Genomic DNA, 20,190 nt, shown 5'->3' with positions numbered 1-20,190 from the left:
CTCCTAGGGTTAGGATCCGGGTGAAGAAAGGGGACAAGGAACAGAAGAAAGTAACTTTGTGAAGCTGGCTCTACGGAGTTGAGGTGTTCGGCCACGCTCCATTTGCGAAGCACGGAGAGCTCTCGAATGGCCCCTTATTTTTTGTGTTTCAGAGTGATGTGGGGGGGGGGGGGCTTCCCCACTGGTTGTCAAATGGTGTCGTACTAAAATCATATAGGAAAAAACTTACACATAATAGTGCTCTAACGCAAAAGATGACAACCATATTATAGAGTGTCACACTTGGGTGAACATACAGAGACGCAACCCGAGCATATAGGCTATCAAAAAACTACAATGAAGAACATCAACCACACTAAACATGGGTGCAAAGAAAGAAGAGGAAATGCTAAGGCGTCGAGGCCCTACAAATCCTAAAGCAAGATGCTAGAACATCCTTTTTTTAAAAGGCCACATTGCCAAATTTGCACTAAACATTAGGGTTTCGATATCCCGAGGCTTCATAAAATAAGCCGAGCTAGCTATCTGATTGATTATCTTGTTGATGCCATCCACTTTGCTTCTAAAACATGGAAGCCCTAAAGGTGGGATATTCACTGGAAGAGAACCAAGAGATCCAAATAAGAATGAATCTAAGGTCTTGCCAACCCAACTTCCCAGCACAAACTGGACCACACCCATCAACAACGTCAAACATTCATGCCTTGGATCCTAGTTTCACTAGTTATCAACACCAAGATGGAATATAATCTAACTGCATGATTGTTGCTCTTGTTTAGTGTCTTTACTCATCCTCCAGGAGGGAAAAGCCCCAGATTAAGGGAGACAACTGCAAGAGAACAAGATTCTTGATGTCCCGCGAACCCAGCTTCAAAGAAAAGTGTCAAGCAGATAAGATGAAAGAAAAGGAAAGGCAAATGGTCGAGAAAACACACTAGAGCACAACAAAAACATACAAGGAAGGAGTAAGGATGAGAAAGCATAATGCCAGTGGTAACAAAAAGGAGCAAAACTAGTTTAGTATGAGATCGCCTCTCACACAACAAAGGACACACCACTGCACCCCATCAATTCACAAGAGTATATTAAAAGGAGGGGACAAGTATTCAGAGAACAAGGATGTGCCAAGTCTTGGAGTGAGAAGCAAGGAGAGGTTGTTGGCCAGTTCCTCGATGTTGGTGGGTGAAGATGGGTGCACAATAGAGCAAGGAGGAGGAAAAGGGACAAGAAGAAAGAGGAACAGGGGCATAGGCCACCCACCGATAGCACACACTACTGCAGGATGCTGCTAACGTGACACTACGATCAGAGACCCTTCGACGAAACTATGTGCGGTGCAATAATCACAAATGATGGTGTAGAAAAACCGTCAAAAAAGGTGCAAAACATTTGCGATGATGGATGCATCAAACACGGTTTAGATTTTGGTTGCGTGTGCGATGCAGGGCATACAGTTTAGTTCAATTAACTATTTGCGATGAGGAGGAATAAAAGAAACGGGCTGCCAAATGAAGGCGTGTGCGATGTACAACATATAATTCACTCGGATGAACTATTTGTGATGAGGCGGAGCAACAGAAGCGGGTAGCCAGATGAAGGTGTGTGCAATATATGACATACAGTTCACTCGAATGAACTATTTGAGATGAGCCAAGAGAACAGAAACAGTTCAACTTAACAAGATGTGTGTGATACGCGGCAAACAGGTCTGTAATCGGAAATGTGTGGGAAGACCGATAACAACATGGATGATTCCTGTTAAAAAGATGTGTGTGTTATGAGCAAATGATTGCTGGTATACAATTTTCAGTGATTGATGAAATCGTCACCGACAGGTTCCATTGTTTAGTCCGTGTGCGATGTGATTTGCTCTGTCTATATATACTTAAAAAGACAGCATTGCATAACCAAATTAAGCATACAATTACACAAGTGATTACACACATAACATTTCCACACACCAAAGTAAGCAATTACATGCATACTAAACTTGGAGAAACGAGGATCTAATCATCTACTTCTTGTTGCGACGACGCTGGCCATTGCTCTACTTCCGGCTGGATCCCTGGCCGTTTTGGGGAAGGAGGCACTTCCTTATGTCAGTGGTCCGCCTATACATGTCGTAGCTCGTGTATGCCTCCTTGGCCGCGTACACGATGTGAGCTTTGTCGAGTTTCTCCATCCAGGCCAAGTGCCAGACACGCTTGTCCTTGTTGCAGGAATCCTTCATGTCTCTGTAGTAGGGGTCAATGATGGCCTTGGCAGGGTGAACCAGCGAGTCCTTCTCATGCTCCTTGCTGCCCTAGATCTTTTATTGGCCCAGGATGTCGAAAAGATTCTGGCAGGCGATGCCCAAATTCTTGAGCACCTTGACACGTTGGTGATGTCCACCGTAGCAAACATGTAGTGGGGGCTGTTGACAAACATGGCGAAACGCTCGCAAGGCTTTGTGGCCAGGCAGTAGTGGTAGACAAGGACATGGTTGCGCACACACATATGGGCGACGACAACCTTGGTACGAGACCTGGCACGAGCACGGGTGTACTCGAGGTCGAACCCGACCACCTTGTACTTCTCCTCGGCAAGAAACATCTTCATGATGTGGATGGAGTGCTTCACCCAGACCGAGTTGTTGGTGTACACCACCGAGAGCTTCGTGAACCTTCGGTGGGTGTCCACCATGGCATGCATGGTGAACTTCTGCTCGTCGTCGGCAGCCGCTCAGAGCACCATTGGAGCCGCGCAGGATACCCTCTAAGAATTTATTGTGGTGGATGTGCTTCTTGCCATGGTGGGGCGCGATCGAAAGGTTGAAGAGACACAAGGATTAAATGGCCGCTATAACAAATGGGGGCCGACCGACCTGTAATCGTCACCTCTTGTCACGACGTTCATAGCGGAGGATTCCAGTGCATGCTTGAAAGCACCACACCGCACGTGTTTTGTTTAACCACACGTGGACTCGAAGAGGCGCCAAATGTATCGTCAGTGAGCCTATTCCCGTGCTACCACGCAAGCTTTCCGCCCGACTAGTTTGGCCACACATCGGGTAGAAGAGGGACAAATCATGGGCATTTATTGGCAAAAAGCTTTGTAAAAACAAAGTGTGTGGAATGACTTCGGTCATAAGTTTACCCATGGGTGATAAGGTCAAAGTTACATAGAAGGGTGATGATGGACACTCGAGCTCTACAGGGTACACAGTGGAAGAAACCAACTGTGTGCAATAATGTCAAAGATCGCAGTCGAGTTAGCTATACAGATCGTGTGCCATGAGATCGATAAGGTAAACAGATTCAAGAATGGTTAATAAATCTAAGACCGTTGCATATTAAGGTCAAAATAGCGCTACCAATATATGAGTCTCATACAATGCCATTTCAATGATTGTACCACAAAAGCTTGAAGTATTACAAGGTTCAAATTCCACAGTTATATGGCTCAAATTCGAAGATTACAAGGTCCAAACTGATATTAGAAATGAAATTCAGCTCATCAGCTGCAAACGCTCGCGCTGACCCGCTGAACATGGATATGAGAGAGGTTCAAACTAATACTACCACTTCTAAGCCTGGTTTCGAAACCTCACAATTTTTGCAAAGTCATGTATGGGGTTGACACGATGACTTCCGATTACTCTGTCATCTGAAGTTCCAAAATGAAATTTAGCATTTTTGGAGCCTATTCTATTCTGCCGCAGGCGCCTGCGCTAATCAACAAACCATTCATTTTTGCGAAATAAATGTAGGGAAAACCTCATTACCTTCAGCACCCTTGCTCTGACAACAAAGAACCTGGCAAATATAATCTCCGGTAAGGTCCCTCGGTAGGAGTTCAAAGTAATTTCTGAGAGATGCATATCTAGGCATTCGACGTGATTGTTATATTGTATCACATCACCACTGGGCCTAATCTTATCTGCAAAAGAAGAAAACGTGTTAGTGCCTACATGCAGTTTTGAACACTACTACATGCCTATTTGGTTTGCAGGATTTGTAAAATGCACTAACATGCCATCTTCGTTCTGACATGATTAACATGGGCATTAACATGCCATATTCGATCTTCACAAGAGGTTGGAGTGTATGAAAAGTTCCCTAATAAAACTAGTACAGATGAATCCAAAGGAGAAATGCATATGGATTGTAACCATATGGATCAAGCAACCAATATGGGGGGGGGGGACATGTATGTACTGAAATCCTCCAAAAGAATCCTTCAGAAATCGTAGTACATTGTCATTGTAAACTTGGAAAAAGTGTCACAAATTGAACTCCCTTATGGTTAACATTTAACAAGAAAGGAACATCACCTCTATATATAGCTTCTCCAGGCACGGAAAGCATCTCAGGAAACTGACAACTTGCTCCAGGTTGGGGCTGATAGATTCTAGTGCCAAGACCTTCACTGTGTGCAGTTTCGGGGTCAATCTTGTCGGAATCATTTTCTGAATGACAGATGAACAAACATCTTAAAAATTAGAAATAATGTTAATTTATAGAAGGAGAGGTAGAAGGCAGCTATTGTACCTAAACGGGTGTGGATCCAATAACAAGTTTGGAGTATTTGTCAGACGAGTAGCCCATCATTGTCAATTTCGGCGCAAAAATGACAGTGGTTCTTGTTGGACCTACTTGATCAACTACAAGTAATCTCTCAAGTGCATGTGTGTCCTCAATGACCATACCGTGGTACAGATCTTGTGATGTCTTCTTGCCGAACCAGCAACACACATAAATAGTCTGGAGAGTCATGGAGGTGATGTGGAAGGTACTCAACCCATTGATTGCCTGAAGACGAAGGTACTCGAGTGCAGTACAGCCATGGAGCAGGCGCTCCATGTCATCGTTTGAGAGGCGGACGACGACGAGCTTGAGGTGCTTCAGTCGTGGTAGAATAAGAGCGGGCGCATCATTAAAGGGGGATGGTAGTTCCTGAACTTGGCGACGCGCAGCGTGGGTGCGAGGCGGAGCGTGGACGTTGGCAGCAAGCGCATATGCCCATCATCAAAAGTGAGCTTCTTGAGCTGATCTAGGGTGGGGGATCGGAACCAGTCGTCAAGCTTGTCTCGGTCCTTGCCATTGAACGGAACTTGCCCATTCTAAGGCCTCTGGTTGGGCCAAGGTGACTGCCGAGGATCTTGGAGAACGCATCCAAGCTCTTGCGATAGCCATGGCAGAGCTCGTGGGTGTCGATGAGGTCGAGAGGGGTGGAGTTCCATAGGGGGCGCCACCGCCAAGAAAGGATGGTTGTAGCTCACTTGCTGGAGTCTAGGCCTGTCAACATATCATCGAGGATGCTGCTGATGAAGTCTAGGCCTGCTAGAGTCGCTTGTGGTTCTAGCTTGCCCCGCCTCCGCTTGTTGGCAACCCTATTCCCCACCTCCGGAGTCTCCTTGTCAGTGGCGCTTTCTGATAGAAATGGGAGTACAGGGAATATTTAGTTAAAACAGGGCAATAGAACAGTGTATTGGTAACTAGAAGTTATTAAGTAGGAATATAGTAAGCAAAGGGAATAACAATTGGTTGCTTAAATACTACACAATTCATTTGATATTGCTAGGTAAGTCAACATGCAGATAGTTGAAAAGAAAACTTACTTTGAACAAAGTTTGGACGGATGATATCGTCGGGGAAGTTAGCATGTATCTCATGACCACACCCTTTTATGTGTAGTGCAATTTTAATGCCAACTTTCACTACATAAAACTTAGAAATTTCTTTCCAAAGGCCAGTGCCAAAATAGGAGTCACCACGTTCATCAAGTCTTACAGTACGAACGATTGTACATCCATGTTTTGTGTTCAGTATGATATCCCTGTAGTCTTGATTTATGTAAAGGGAAAGATTGTGCACTATAGGTTCTGTTGCATAGCAAGGGACGTGCTGCAGAAAATGGTAGGATTGTTAAAGAAAATATGGTAACATGCAAATATGGGCCCAAATTGAAAGAACTGTACAACAGTTGAAATCGAAGGACAAAAATCTATAATTAAAAAGATAAGGTAAACATGATGTCATGGAAATATGAGAGTAATCAAAAGAACAATACATCATTAATTTGCCTAATATAGAAAGAAGAGGGGGGAAATTCCCTTTGACGTATATGGTGCATGTGGTACCTTTTATCCAAATGTAGCAATATTTAGAATATGTTCAGGAAAGTAGGCCATGCCAACCGATTTAGGGTGAGGTTGAACATACCACGCGCATCCTCAAGTCATCTGGTACGATGAGGTGGAATGTCTGGCGAAGACTGCAAAGTCCTGATGTGTCGGTGCACCGTACACTCTATGAATGAAAGAAAACCCTCAAATCATCTTCAATAAAAATGAATTCACGGCGATTTTAGTCGGGTGATTAAAGGAGGCAGATGAACTAGGATAAGAGATGAGATAACATCTCATTAAATTAGTTACCTTGTTGTCCATGAGAAAGAACCCTCAGTACGGCAGATTCCCCAACCGAGCGGAGCTGGGTCGACCACGAGCAGCGTTGAGAAAGTCAATGGCGATAGGCAGCGGCAAGAGGAAGTGGCGAAATGCGGTGGGGTTTGCCGGTAGCCTGGTGGCGGCGGCAGGCGTCGAGCTATGTGGTTACCGCCGTGATAGGCGGTGCCATGCATAGACGCAGAGGAGCTTGTACAGGTGTGAATGGGGACCAGAGGGAGTGGCATGCGGGGTGAGGGTTTTTGTGACATGGGGATGGCAAGGGTTTTATTTTTTGTTTTTTGAATTGGGTGGTGAGGGTTTTCTGTCCCACAAAGAATTTCAGAGGCAATGGTTTGCTAGGGCCAACCGTGTGTGATTGGCGCAACAGGCAAAATGAAAGTCATTGCACAAGGTTCCAATTTTGAGAACCGTGTGTGATTGATGCAACAGGCAAAATGAAAGTCATTGCACACGGTCCCAATTTTGGGAACCGTGTGATTGACGTACTACCTCCGTCTTGGTTTATTGGTCCCCTTTGTAATTTGTACCAAATTTCGACCAAATATTTAACTAAGAAATGTTTATGCATGTCACAAAAAATCATATCATTGAACACTATGTTCAAATACGCATCCAACGATATAATTTTCGCTGACCTACACTAACATTTTGTCAGTTAAATCTTTGGTCAACATTTAACACAAATTACAAAGGGGACCAATAAACGAGGAAGAAGGTAGATTCCATCAACCGAACATATTGCATCCATATCCCACAATTAGACATAAGTAAACATGGATTAAACATACTCAGACATAGATAATAAGCGTACATGTACACAAGCATAGTTTAACCGTCATTAAGCATGCTCAAGCGTACATAGTTCAATCCCACATCTCATCTCACATGACGGCACGATCCTGAAGCTTCTCCAGGTACTCGGCATACACACCGTGCGCCATCTTGCGAGAATACTTCTACTTGAAGGAGCCAACGAACTGTCCTCTTGCATGTGCCAGAACACTTTGATACGCGCCATGAAGCTTGTGGTTGCAAAATGAGCATCGATAGCTGCCGTCCCAGGTCCTAATACGCCTGTTATGCATTCCTGCATAAAGCTCCCTCAGGATTTGCCTCTTGTACCTCCTTTGGACATCGTCATTCTCGCTGTCCACATCGTCAGACAGCACCTATACAAATAGTAAAAAAATGTGGCGTCAAATTAATGGTTACAAACTAATATCTAGTGAACATTTGGCAGTTGCCAAAAATTGGCATCAAATCAATGATTACATGCCGTGAAGTAGGATTAGGAATTTATGGCTATTTATTTATACATATCCAGAGATTATGGTTCGATTTTTAAGCACATTCGTCTATGTACAGACCAATCTTGAAGAAAATAATGGCACAAACATATGTAGGTAATTCAAAATCAATTGTTAAGTCCTGGCTAGGAATTATTAGCACGAACACTGACCCTAGTCGGATTACTAGCAGAAATCATTTCCACAAATGAAACAACTAATCACTTATCACTTGTACCATTCAAACAATCAATACACTACGCAGATCTAACGAAACTTACTCAGATTTCATGGATTGGGAGAACATAACCATATGATTTCTATTCCAAAGGGAGGAGGCAAGAGTAACTAGAGAAACCCCAGGATCTATTTGACACATAAATGGGTATAGATGACTAACCAGTTGTCCGTCATCGTCGGAGTCATCTCCGAAGTGGTCGTCAGAGTCGTCATCGGGGTCGCCGGCCAAGTCGTCACTAGAGTCCGTGTGGAACTCCCCCTCCGGCCGTGGAAGCTCGACGCCATCGACAACGTCAGGGTGTAGCGATAACTCGCCGGCGGTGACCGCTGATACGTCTCCGTCGTATCTATAATTTTTTATTGTTCCATGCCAATATTATTCAACTTTCATATACTTTTGGCAACTTTTTATACTATTTTTGGGACTAACATATTGATTCAGTGCCCAGTGCCAGTTCCTGTTTGTTGCATGTTTTTCCTTTTGCAGAAAACCCATATCAAACGGAGTCCAAATGGGACAAAAACAGATGGAGATTTTTTTGGAATATTTATGAATTTTGGGAAGAAGAATCAGCGCGAGACGATGCTCGAGGGGCCCACGAGGTAGGGGGCGCGCCCCAGGGGGGTGAGCGCGCCCCTAACCCTCGTGGACACCCGGTAAGGCGGTTGTTGCCCTTCTTTCGCCGCAAGAAAGCTAATATCCGGAAACAAATCTTTTTGAAATTTTCAATCCAATCGGAGTTATGGATCTCCGGGAATATAAGAAACGGTGAAAGGGCAGAACCATAAACGCAGAAACAGAGAGAGACAGAGATATAGATCCAATCTCGGAGGGGCTCTCGCCCCTCCCATGCCATGGAGACCAAGAACCAGAGGGAGAACCCTTCTCCCACCTAGGGAGAAGGCCAAGTAAGAATAAGAAGGAGGGGGATCTCTCCCCCTCGCTTCCGGTGACGCCGAAACGCAGCCTGGGCCATCACCACAATCTACCCAACAACTTCACAGCCTTCATCACCAATTCTTCCCCCCTCTATGTAGCGGTGTAACCCCTCTTTTAGCCCCTATAATCTCTACTTAAACACGATGCTCAATGCTCTATATTATTTCCCAATGATGTATGGCTATCCTATGATGTTTCAGTAGATCAGTTTTGTCCTATGGGTTAATTGATGATCGTGATTGGTTTGAGTTGCATGTTTTATTATTGGTGATATACTATGGTGCTCTCCGTGTCGCGCAAGCGTAAGGGATCTCCGCTATAGGGTTTGCAATATGTTCATGGTTTGCTTATTTTCTGCGTTGCGTGAGTGACTTAAACATAAACACGGACAAGTGGGTCATGGCGTATGGGAATAAAGAGGACTTGATACTTTAATGCTATGGTTGGGTTTTACCTTAATGATCTTTAGTAGTTGCGGATGCTTTTTAGAGTTCCAATCATAAGTGCATATGATCCAAGAAGAGAAAGTATGTTAGCTTGTGCCTCTCCCTCAAATAAAATTGCAATAATGATTACCGGTCTAGTTATGGATTGCCTAGGGACAAATAAATTTCTCGTGACAAAAAGCTATCTAGTAAAACTAACTTAGTTGTGTCTTCATCTAAACATCCCCTACTTTTTATTTACGTGCTCTTTATTATCTTGCAAATCTATCCTATCACACCTGCAAAGTACTTCTAGTTTCATATTTGTTCTAGGTAAAGCGAACGTCAAGCGTGCGTAGATTTGTATCGGTGGTTGATAGAACTTGAGGGAATATTTTCTCTACCTTTAGCTCCTCGTTGGGTTCGACACTCTTAATTATTGAAAGAGGCTACAATTGATCCCCAATACTTGTGGGTTATCAAGACCTTTTTCTGGCGCCGTTGTCAGGGAGTTATAGCGTGGAGTGAATATTCTCGTGTGTGCTTGTTTGCTTTATCACTAAGTAATTTTTATTTTGTGCTCTTGTATTCTATCTTTAGTTATGGGTAGGAAATGCAAAATAACAAAAAAAAATTAGTTGTACCTACTACACCAATGGTTGAGGAACCACTCAAAATCTATCACACTCCTGAAGCTTTTTACTTGGATCATCTTCGATCCCTATGTGCTCGTGCTGAAACCCCAACTAGATTAGTTGAGGGCAAATCTTTAGATGAGCATGCTTGTTATGTGCGACACCGCATATTTGAAAAAGGGAAACTTTTACTGGATCAAATTCATCGTTTGCAATGCTATGCTTGGAATTTATATGAAATATATGATTTTCCTTGTTGTTCTGAAAACCCTAAGAAACACCTTCCCTACCAATGTGAGTTTAGTGATAATGGAATTGTATCTTCGTATGCTAAGGGTGATTATAATTACTATGATGTTCAACAAATTGAATAATTTTTTGCTTTTAAGGGTGCTTATGAAATTGCTTCTTTGATTAGAAAGTATGATGCTACTCTTTACAAATCTGAAAATTTTGCCATACTCAAATATTGTTATGATAATTATGCTTCTAATGCCTATGTTAAACCATATATTGAGGACTCCTCCGCTGTCCAAGAAGAGACTACTATTTTGTAGGAGTCTATGGAAGAAGGAATTGATGAAACTGTGAGCTCATTGGATGAAAAAGATGATGAGGAGAGCGAAGAACATAAGGAGGAAGAGCGGATTAGCTACCCGTACCTACCTTCTAATGAGAGTAACTCTTCAACTCATACATTGTTTAACTCCCCTTTGTGCTTACCGAAGGATGAGTGCTATGATGATTGTTATTGTTGGAAATATGCCCTAGAGGCAATAATAAAAGGATTATTATTATATTTCCTTGTTCATGATAATTGTCTTTTATTCATGCTATAATTGTATTATCCGGAAATTGTAATACACGTGTGAATACATAGACCACAATATGTCCCTAGTGAGCCTCTAGTTGACTAGCTCGTTGATCAATAGATAGTCATGGTTTCCTGACTATGGACATTGGATGTCATTGATAATGGGATCACATCATTAGGAGAATGATGTGATGGACAAGACCCAATCCTAAGCATAGCACAAGATCGTGTAGTTCGTTTTGCTAGAGCTTTTCCAATGTCAAGTATCTTTTCCTTAGACCATGAGATCGTGTAACTCCCGGATACCGTAGGAGTGCGTTGGGTGTACCAAACGTCACAATGTAACTGGGTGACTATAAAGGTGCACTACAGGTATCTCCGAAAGTGTCTGTTGGGTTGACACGGATCGAGACTGGGATTTGTCACTCCGTATGACGGAGAGGTATCTCTGGGCCCACTCGGTAATGCATCATCATAATGAGCTCAAAGTGACCAAGTGTCTGGTCACGGGACCATGCATTACAGTACGAGTAAAGTGACTTGCCGGTAACGAGACTGAACGAGCTATTGGGATACCGACGATCGAGTCTCGGGCAAGTAACGTACCGATTGACAAAGGGAATTGTATACGGGGTTGATGGAATCCTCGACATCGTGGTTCATCCGACGAGATCATCGAGGAGTATGTGGGAGCCAACATGGGTATCCAGATCCAGCTGTTGGTTATTGACCGGAGAGCCGTCTCGGTCATGTCTACATGTCTCCCGAACCCGTAGGGTCTACACACTTAATGTTCGGTGACGCTAGGGTTGTATGAATATGAGTATGCAGCAAACCGAAAGTTGTTCGGAGTCCCGGATGAGATCCCGGACGTCACGAGGAGTTCCAGAATGGTCCGGAGGTAAAGAATTATATATAGGAAGTGCAGTTTCGGCCATCGGGAGAGTTTCGGGGCTCACCGGTATTGTACCGGGACCACCGGAAGGGTCCCGGGGGTCCACTAGGTGGGGCCACCTATCCCGGAGGGCCCCATGGGCTGAAGTGGGAGGGGAACCAGCCCCTGGTGGGCTGGTGCGCCCCCCTGGGCCCCCCCTCCGCGCCTAGGGTTGGGAACCCTAGGGGAGGGGGCGCCTCCACTTGCCTTGGGGGGCACTCCACCCCCCTTGGCCGTCGCCCCCCTAGAGATCCCATCTCTAGGGCCGGCGCCCCCCTGGGGGCCTATGTAAAGGAGGAGGGAGGGAGGGCAGCCGCACCCTGAAGTCTTGGCGCCTCCCTCTCCCCTGCTACACCTCTCCCTCTCGCAGAAGCTCGGTGAAGCTCTGCCGGAACTCTGCTGCATCCACCACCACGCCGTCGTGCTGCTGGATCTTCATCAACCTCTCCTTCCCCCTTGCTGGATCAAGAAGGAGGAGACGTCATCCGCTCCATATGTGTGTTGAATGCGGATGTGCTGTCCGTTCGGCACTTGGTCATCGATGATTAGGATCACGACGAGTACGACTCCCTCAACCCCATTCTCTTGAACGCTTCCACTCGCGATCTACAAAGGTATGTAGATGCACTCCTATCACTCGTTGCTAGATGAACTCATAGATGGATCTTGGTGAAACCGTAGGAAATTTTTTATTTTCTGCAACATTCCCCAACAGTGGCATCATGAGCTAGGTCTATGCGTAGTTCTCTATTGCACGAGTAGAACACAAATCTGTTGTGGGCGTAGATGTTGTCAACTTTCTTGCCGCTACTAGTCTTATTTTGCTTCAGCGGTATTGTGGGATGAAGCGGCCCGGACCGACCTTACACGTACGCTTACGTGAGACAGGTTCCACCGACTGACATGCACTAGTTGCATAAGGTGGCTAGCGGGTGTCCGTCTCTCCCACTTTAGTTGGAGCGGGTTCGATGAAAAGGGTCCTTATGAAGGGTAAATAGAAGTTGAAAAATCACGTTGTGGCTTTTTCGTAGGTAAGAAAATGTTCTTGCTAGAACCCTATTGCAGCCACGTAAAAGATGCAACAACAATTAGAGGACGTCTAACTTGTTTTTGCAGCAATTGCCTTGTGATGTGATATGGCCAAAAGTTGTGATGAATGATGAATGATATATTGTGATGTATGAGATCATGTTCTTGTAATAGGAATCACGACTTGCATGTCGATGAGTATGACAACCTGCAGGAGCCATAGGAGTTGTCTTAATTATTGTATGACCTACGTGTCAATGATTTAACACCATGTAATTACTTTACTTTATTGCTAAACCGTTAGCCATAGTAGTAGAAGTAATAGTTGGCGAGCAACTTCATGGAGACACGATGATGGAGATCATGGTGTCGTGCCGGTGACGAAGATGATCATGGAGCCCCGAAGATGGAGATCAAAGGAGCTATATGATATTGGCCATATCATGTCACTATTATATAATTGCATGTGATGTTTATTATGTTTATGCATCTTGTTTACTTAGAACGACGGTAGTAAATAAGACGATCCCTTATAATAATTTCAAGAAAGTGTTCCCCCTAACTGTGCGCCGTTGCTAAAGTTCGTCGTTTCGAAGCACCACGTGATGATCGGGTGTGATAGATTCTTACGTTCACATACAATGGGTGTAAGACAGTTTTACACATGCAAAACACTTAGGGTTAACTTGACGAGCCTAGCATGTACAAACATGGCCTCGGAACACAGAGACCGAAAGGTCGAACATGAGTCGTATGGAAGGTACGATCAACATGGAGATGTTCACCGATGATGACTAGTCCGTCTCACGTGATGATCGGACACGACCTAGTCGACTCAGATCGTGTAACACTTAGATGACTAGAGGGATGTCTAATCCGAGTGGGAGTTCATTAAATAATTTGATTAGATGAACTTAGTCTAAAACCTTTGCAAATATGTCTTGTAGATCAAATGGCCAACGCTCATGTCAACATGAACTTCAACACGTTCCTAGAGAAAACCAAGCTGAAAGATGATGGCAGCAACTATACAGACTGGGTCCGAAACCTGAGGATCATCCTCATAGCTGCCAAGAAAGCATATGTCCTAGAAGGACCGCTAGGTGACGCACCCATCCCAGAGAACCAAGACGTTGTGAACGCTTGGCAGTCACGTGCCGATGATTACTCCCTCGTTTAGTGCGGCATGCTTTACAGCTTAGAACCGGGGCTCCAAAAGCGTTTTGAGCAACACAGAGCATATGAGATGTTCGAGGAGCTGAAAATGGTTTTCCAAGCTCATGCCCGGGTCGAGAGATATGAAGTCTCCGACAAATTCTATAGTTGTAAGATGGAGGAAAACAGTTCTGTCAGTGAGCACATACTCAAAATGTCTGGGTTGCACAACCGCCTGTCCCAGCTGGACATTAACCTCCCGGACGAGGCGGTCATTGACAGAATCCTTCAGTCGCTCCCACCAAGCTACAAGAGCTTTGTGATGAACTACAATATGCAGGGGATGGTGAAAACTATTCCTGAAGTATTTTCAATGCTGAAGTCAGCAGAGGTAGAAATCAAGAAAGAACATCAAGTGTTGATGGTCAATAAAACCACCAAGTTCAAGAAGGGCAAGGGCAAGAAGAACTTCAAGAAGGACAGCAAGGATGTTGCCGCGCCCGGCAAGCCAGTTGCCGGGAAGAAGTCAAAGAATGGACCCAAGCCTGAGACTGAGTGCTTTTATTGCAAAGGGAAGGGTCACTGGAAGCGGAACTGCCCCAAATACTTAGCGGACAAGAAGGCCGGCAACACTAAAGGTATATTTGATATACATGTAATTGATGTGTACCTTACCAGTACTCGTAGTAACTCCTGGGTATTTGATACCGGTGCCGCTGCTCATATTTGTAACTCACAGCAGGAGCTGCGGAATAAGCGGAGACTAGCGAAGGACGAGGTGATGATGCGCGTCGGGAATGGTTCCAAGGTCGATGTGATCGCCGTCGGCACGCTGCCTCTACATTTACCCACGGGATTAGTTTTAAACCTCAATAATTGTTATTTAGTGCCAAGTTTGAGCTTGAACATTGTATCTGGATCTCGTTTGATACGAGATGGCTACTCATTTAAATCTGAGAATAATGGTTGTTCTATTTATATGAGAGATATGTTTTATGGTCATGCCCCGATGGTCAATGGCTTATTCTTAATGAATCTCGAACGTAATGTTACACATATTCATAGTGTGAATACCAACAGATGTAAAGTTGATAACGATAGTCCCACATACTTGTGGCACTGCCGCCTTGGTCACATTGGTGTCAAGCACATGAAGAAGCTCCATGCTGATGGACTTTTAGAGTCTCTTGATTATGAATCATTTGACACATGCGAACCATGCCTCATGGGCAAAATGACCAAGACTCCGTTCTCCGAAACAATGGAGCGAGCAACCAACTTATTGGAAATCATACATACCGATGTGTGCGGTCCAATGAGCGTTGAGGCTCGTGGAGGATATTGTTATGTTCTCACTCTTACTGATGACTTGAGTAGATATGGGTATGTCTACTTGATGAAACACAAGTCTGAGACCTTTGAAAAGTTCAAGGAATTTCAGAATGAGGTAGAGAATCAACGTGACCGAAAGATAAAGTTCCTACGATCAGATCATGGAGGAGAATACTTAAGTCACGAATTTGGTACACACTTAAGGAAATGTGGAATCGTTTCACAACTCACGCCTCCTGGAACACCTCGGCGTAACGGTGTGTCCGAACGTCGTAATCGCACTCTATTGGATATGGTGCGATCTATGATGTCTCTTACCGATTTACTGCTATCATTTTGGGGATACGCTCTAGAGACAGCTACATTCACTTTAAATAGGGCTCCATCTAAATCCGTTGAGACGACATCATATGAATTATGGTTTGGGAAGAAACCTAAGCTATCGTTTCTAAAAGTTTGGGGATGCGATGCTTATGTCAAGAAACTTCAACCTGAGAAGCTCGAACCCAAGTCGGAAAAATGCGTCTTCATAGGATACCCTAAGGAAACCATTGGGTATACCTTCTACTTAAGATCCGAGGGCAAGATCTTTGTTGCCAAGAACGGGTCCTTTCTGGAAAAAGAGTTTCTCTCGAAAGAAGTAAGTGGGAGGAAAGTAGAACTCGATGAAGTACTACCTCTTGAACTGGAAAGTAGTGCAGCTCAGGAAATTGTTCCTGTGGTGCCTACGCCAACTTGAGAGGAAATTAATGATGATGATCAAGGTACTTCGGATCAAGTTGCTACTGAACTTCGTAGGTCCACAAGGACACGTTCCACACCAGAGTGGTATGGCAACCCTGTCCTGGAAATCATGTTGTTAGACAACGGTGAACCTTCGAACTATGAAGAAGCAATGGCGGGCCCAGATTCCAACAAATGGCTTGAAGCCATGCAATCCGAGATAGAATCCATGTATGAAAACAAAGTATGGACTTTGACAGACTTGCCCGATGATCGGCGAGCGATAGAAAACAAATGGATCTTTAAGAAGAAGACGGACGCGGATGGTAATATTACCATCTATAAAGCTCGACTTGTCGCTAAGGGTTGTCGGCAAGTTCAAGGGGTTGACTGCGATGAGACTTTCTCTCCCGTAGTGAAGCTGAAGTCCGTCCGAATCATGTTAGCAATTGCCGCATACTATGATTATGAGATATGGCAGATGGACGTCAAAACGGCATTCCTTAACAGACATCTTTAGGAAGAACTGTATATGATGCATCCGGAAGGTTTTGTCAATCCTAAGAATGCTAACAAGGTGTGCAAGCTCCAGCGATCCATTTATGGGCTGGTGCAAGCATCTCGGAGTTGGAACATTCGCTTTGATGAGATGATCAAAGTGTTTGGGTTTATGCAGACTTATGGAGAAGCCTGCGTTTACAAGAAAGTGAGTGGGAGCTCTGTATCATTTCTCATATTATATGTAGATGACATACTCTTGATGGGAAATGATATAGAACTTTTGGACAACATTAAGGCCTACTTGAATAAGTGTTTTTCAATGAAGGACCTTGGAGAAGCTGCTTACATATTAGGCATCAAGATCTATAGGGATAGATCGAGACGCCTCATAGGTCTTTCACAAAGCACATACCTTGATAAGATTTTGAAGAAGTTCAAAATGGATCAGTCCAAGAAAGGGTTCTTGCCTGTATTGCAAGGTGTGAGATTGAGCTCGGCTCAATGCCCGACCACGGCAAAAGATAAAGAAGAGATGAGTGTCATCCCCTATGCTTCAGCCATATGATCTATTATGTATGCCATGCTGTGTACCAAACCTGTTGTAAACCTTGCCGTAAGTTTGGTAGGAAGGTACCAAAGTAATCCCGGCAAGGAACACTGGACAGCGGTCAAGAATATCCTGAAGTACCTGAAAAGGACAAAGGACATGTTTCTCATTTATGGAGGTGACGAAGAGCTCGTCGTAAAGGGTTACGTCGACGCTAGCTTCGACACAGATCTGGATGACTCTAAGTCACAAACCGGATACGTGTATATGTTGAATGGTGGAGTAGTAAGCTGGTGCAGCTGCAAGCAGAGCATTGTGGCGGGATCTACATGTGAAGCGGAGTACATGGCAGCCTCAGAGGCAGCGCATGAAGCAATTTGGGTGAAGGAGTTCATCACCGACCTAGGAGTCATACCCAATGCGTCGGGGCCGATCAAACTCTTCTGTGACAACACTGGAGCTATTGCCCTTACCAAGGAGCCCAGGTTTCACAAGAAGACCAGGCACATCAAGCGTCGTTTCAACTCTATCCGTGAAAATGTTCAAGATGGAGACATAGATATTTGCAAAGTACACACGGATCTGAATGTCGCAGATCCGTTGACTAAACCTCTTCCGCGAGCAAAACATGATCAACACCAGGACTCTATGGGTGTTCGATTCATCACAATGTAACTAGATTATTGACTCTAGTGCAAGTGGGAGACTTTTGGAAATATGCCCTAGAGGCAATAATAAAAGGATTATTATTATATTTCCTTGTTCATGATAATTGTCTTTTATTCATGCTATAATTGTGTTATCCGGAAATCGTAATACACGTGTGAATACATAGACCACAATATGTCCCTAGTGAGCCTCTAGTTGACTAGCTCGTTGATCAATAGATAGTCATGGTTTTTTTCCTGACTATGGACATTGGATGTCATTGATAACGGTATCACATCATTAGGAGAATGATGTGATGGACAAGACCCAATCCTAAGCATAGCACAAGATCGTGTAGTTCGTTTTGCTAGAGCTTTTCCAATGTCAAGTATCTTTTCCTTAGACCATGAGATCGTGTAACTCCCGGATACCGTAGGAGTGCGTTGGGTGTACCAAACGTCACAACGTCACTGGGTGACTATAAAGGTGCACTACAGGTATCTCCGAAAGTGTCTGTTGGGTTGACACAGATCGAGACTGAGATTTGTCACTCCGTATGACGGAGAGGTATCTCTGGGCCCACTCGGTAATGCATCATCATAATGAGCTCAAAGTGACCAAGTGTCTGGTCACGGGATCATGCATTACGGTACGAGTAAAGTGACTTGCCGGTAACGAGACTGAACGAGGTATTGGGATACCGACGATCGAGTCTCGGGCAAGTAACGTACCGATTGACAAAGGGAATTGTATACGGGGTTGATTGAATCCTCGACATCTTGGTTCATCCAATGAGATCATCGAGGAGTATGTGGGAGCCAACATGGGTATCCAGATCCCGCTGTTGGTTTTTGACATGAGAGCTGTCTCGGTCATGTCTACATGTCTCCCGAACCCGTAGGGTCTACACACTTAAGGTTCGATGACGCTAGGGTTGTATGAATATGAGTATGCAGCAAACCGAAAGTTGTTCGGAGTCCTGGATGAGATCCCAGACGTCATGAGTAGTTCTGTAATGGTCCGGAGGTAAAGAAATATATATAGGAAGTGCAGTTTCGGCCATTGGGAGAGTTTCGGGGGTCACCGGTATTGTACCGGGACCACCGGAAGGGTCCGGGAGGTCCACCGGGTGGAGCCACCTGAAGTCTTGGCGCCTCCCTCTCCCTTGCTACACCTCTCCCTCTCGCAGAAGCTCGGTGAAGCTCTGCCAGAACTCTGCTGCATCCACCACCACGCCGTCGTGCTGCTGGATCTTCATCAACCTCTCCTTCCCCCTTGCTGGATCAAGAAGGAGGAGACGTCATCCGCTCCGTACGTGTGTTGAACGCGGAGGTGCTGTCCGTTCGGCACTTGGTCATCGGTGATTTGGATCACGACGAGTACGACTCCCTCAACCCCATTCTCTTGAACGCTTCCGCTCGCGATCTACAAAGGTATGTAGATGCACTCCTATCACTCGTTGCTAGATGAACTCATAGATGGATCTTGGTGAAACTGTAGGAAATTTTTTATTTTCTACAACGTTCCCCAACAGTTATGATCCCGTTGATTCTTTTGAAATATCCCTTTTTGATGATGCTTGCTATGCTTGTGGCCAAGATGCTAATATGAATTATGCTTATGGAGATGAACTAGCTATAGTTCCTTATGTTAAACATGAAACTGTTTCTATTGCACCCACGCATGATAGTCCTATTATCTTTTTGAATTCTCCAAACTACACTATATCGAAGAAGTTTGTTCTTGTCAAGGATTATATTGATGGGTTGCGTTTTACTACTACACATGATGATTTGGATAGATATAATATGCATGTGCTTGCTGCTCCTACTTGCAATTATTATGAGACAGGAACTATATCTCCACCTCTCCATGTTTCCAATATGATTAAATGTCAAGAAATTGTTTATACTATGCATTGACCTTTACTATATGTGCATGAATTGTTCTTTTATGACATGCCGATGCATAGAAAGAGAGTTAGACTTCGTTGTTGCATGATATATGTTACTTTGTGCTCACTACTAAATCACAAATCATTGTTAATTAAAATTGGCTTTGAAACACCTTGGGATCCGGGTGGATCCATTACTTGAGCACTATATGCCTACCTTAATGGCTTTAAAAAAGCACTGCCAGGGAGAGAACCAGGAAGTTTTAGAGAGTCATTTATTCTGTTGAGTTCTTTTATAAAGTTTAAAAACAAAATAAATAAATAGGGGAACCCAAAAATTTTCAAAAAGAAAAGTGAAAGTGAGAAAGACAAGCATTGGTTAAGTGAGGGAGCTCCTTGAACTTTGTTCATGCTCATAGAAACTTTGTGAATCTTAATTACAGAAACTATTCATCAAAAATAATTATCCCCTTGTACAATTCCATTGTTTTATAAAAATAATCTGCCAAGGTTTGCCTTTAGGATGTTTAGATTGCTTGTTGGTTTGTGCGGTGCAAGACAGAAACTTTGGCTGTAGTGCGCGATTTTACATTTTTTACTGGAACATCAAACGGTTCTGAAACTTTTTGCAATGTC

The sequence above is a fragment of the Triticum dicoccoides genome, chromosome 1B (genome assembly GCF_002162155.2).
Source record: "Triticum dicoccoides isolate Atlit2015 ecotype Zavitan chromosome 1B, WEW_v2.0, whole genome shotgun sequence".
In the NCBI taxonomy this organism is placed as follows: domain Eukaryota; kingdom Viridiplantae; phylum Streptophyta; class Magnoliopsida; order Poales; family Poaceae; genus Triticum; species Triticum dicoccoides.
The sequence above is the reverse complement of the archived record's forward strand: the minus strand, read 5'-3'. Positions refer to the sequence as shown.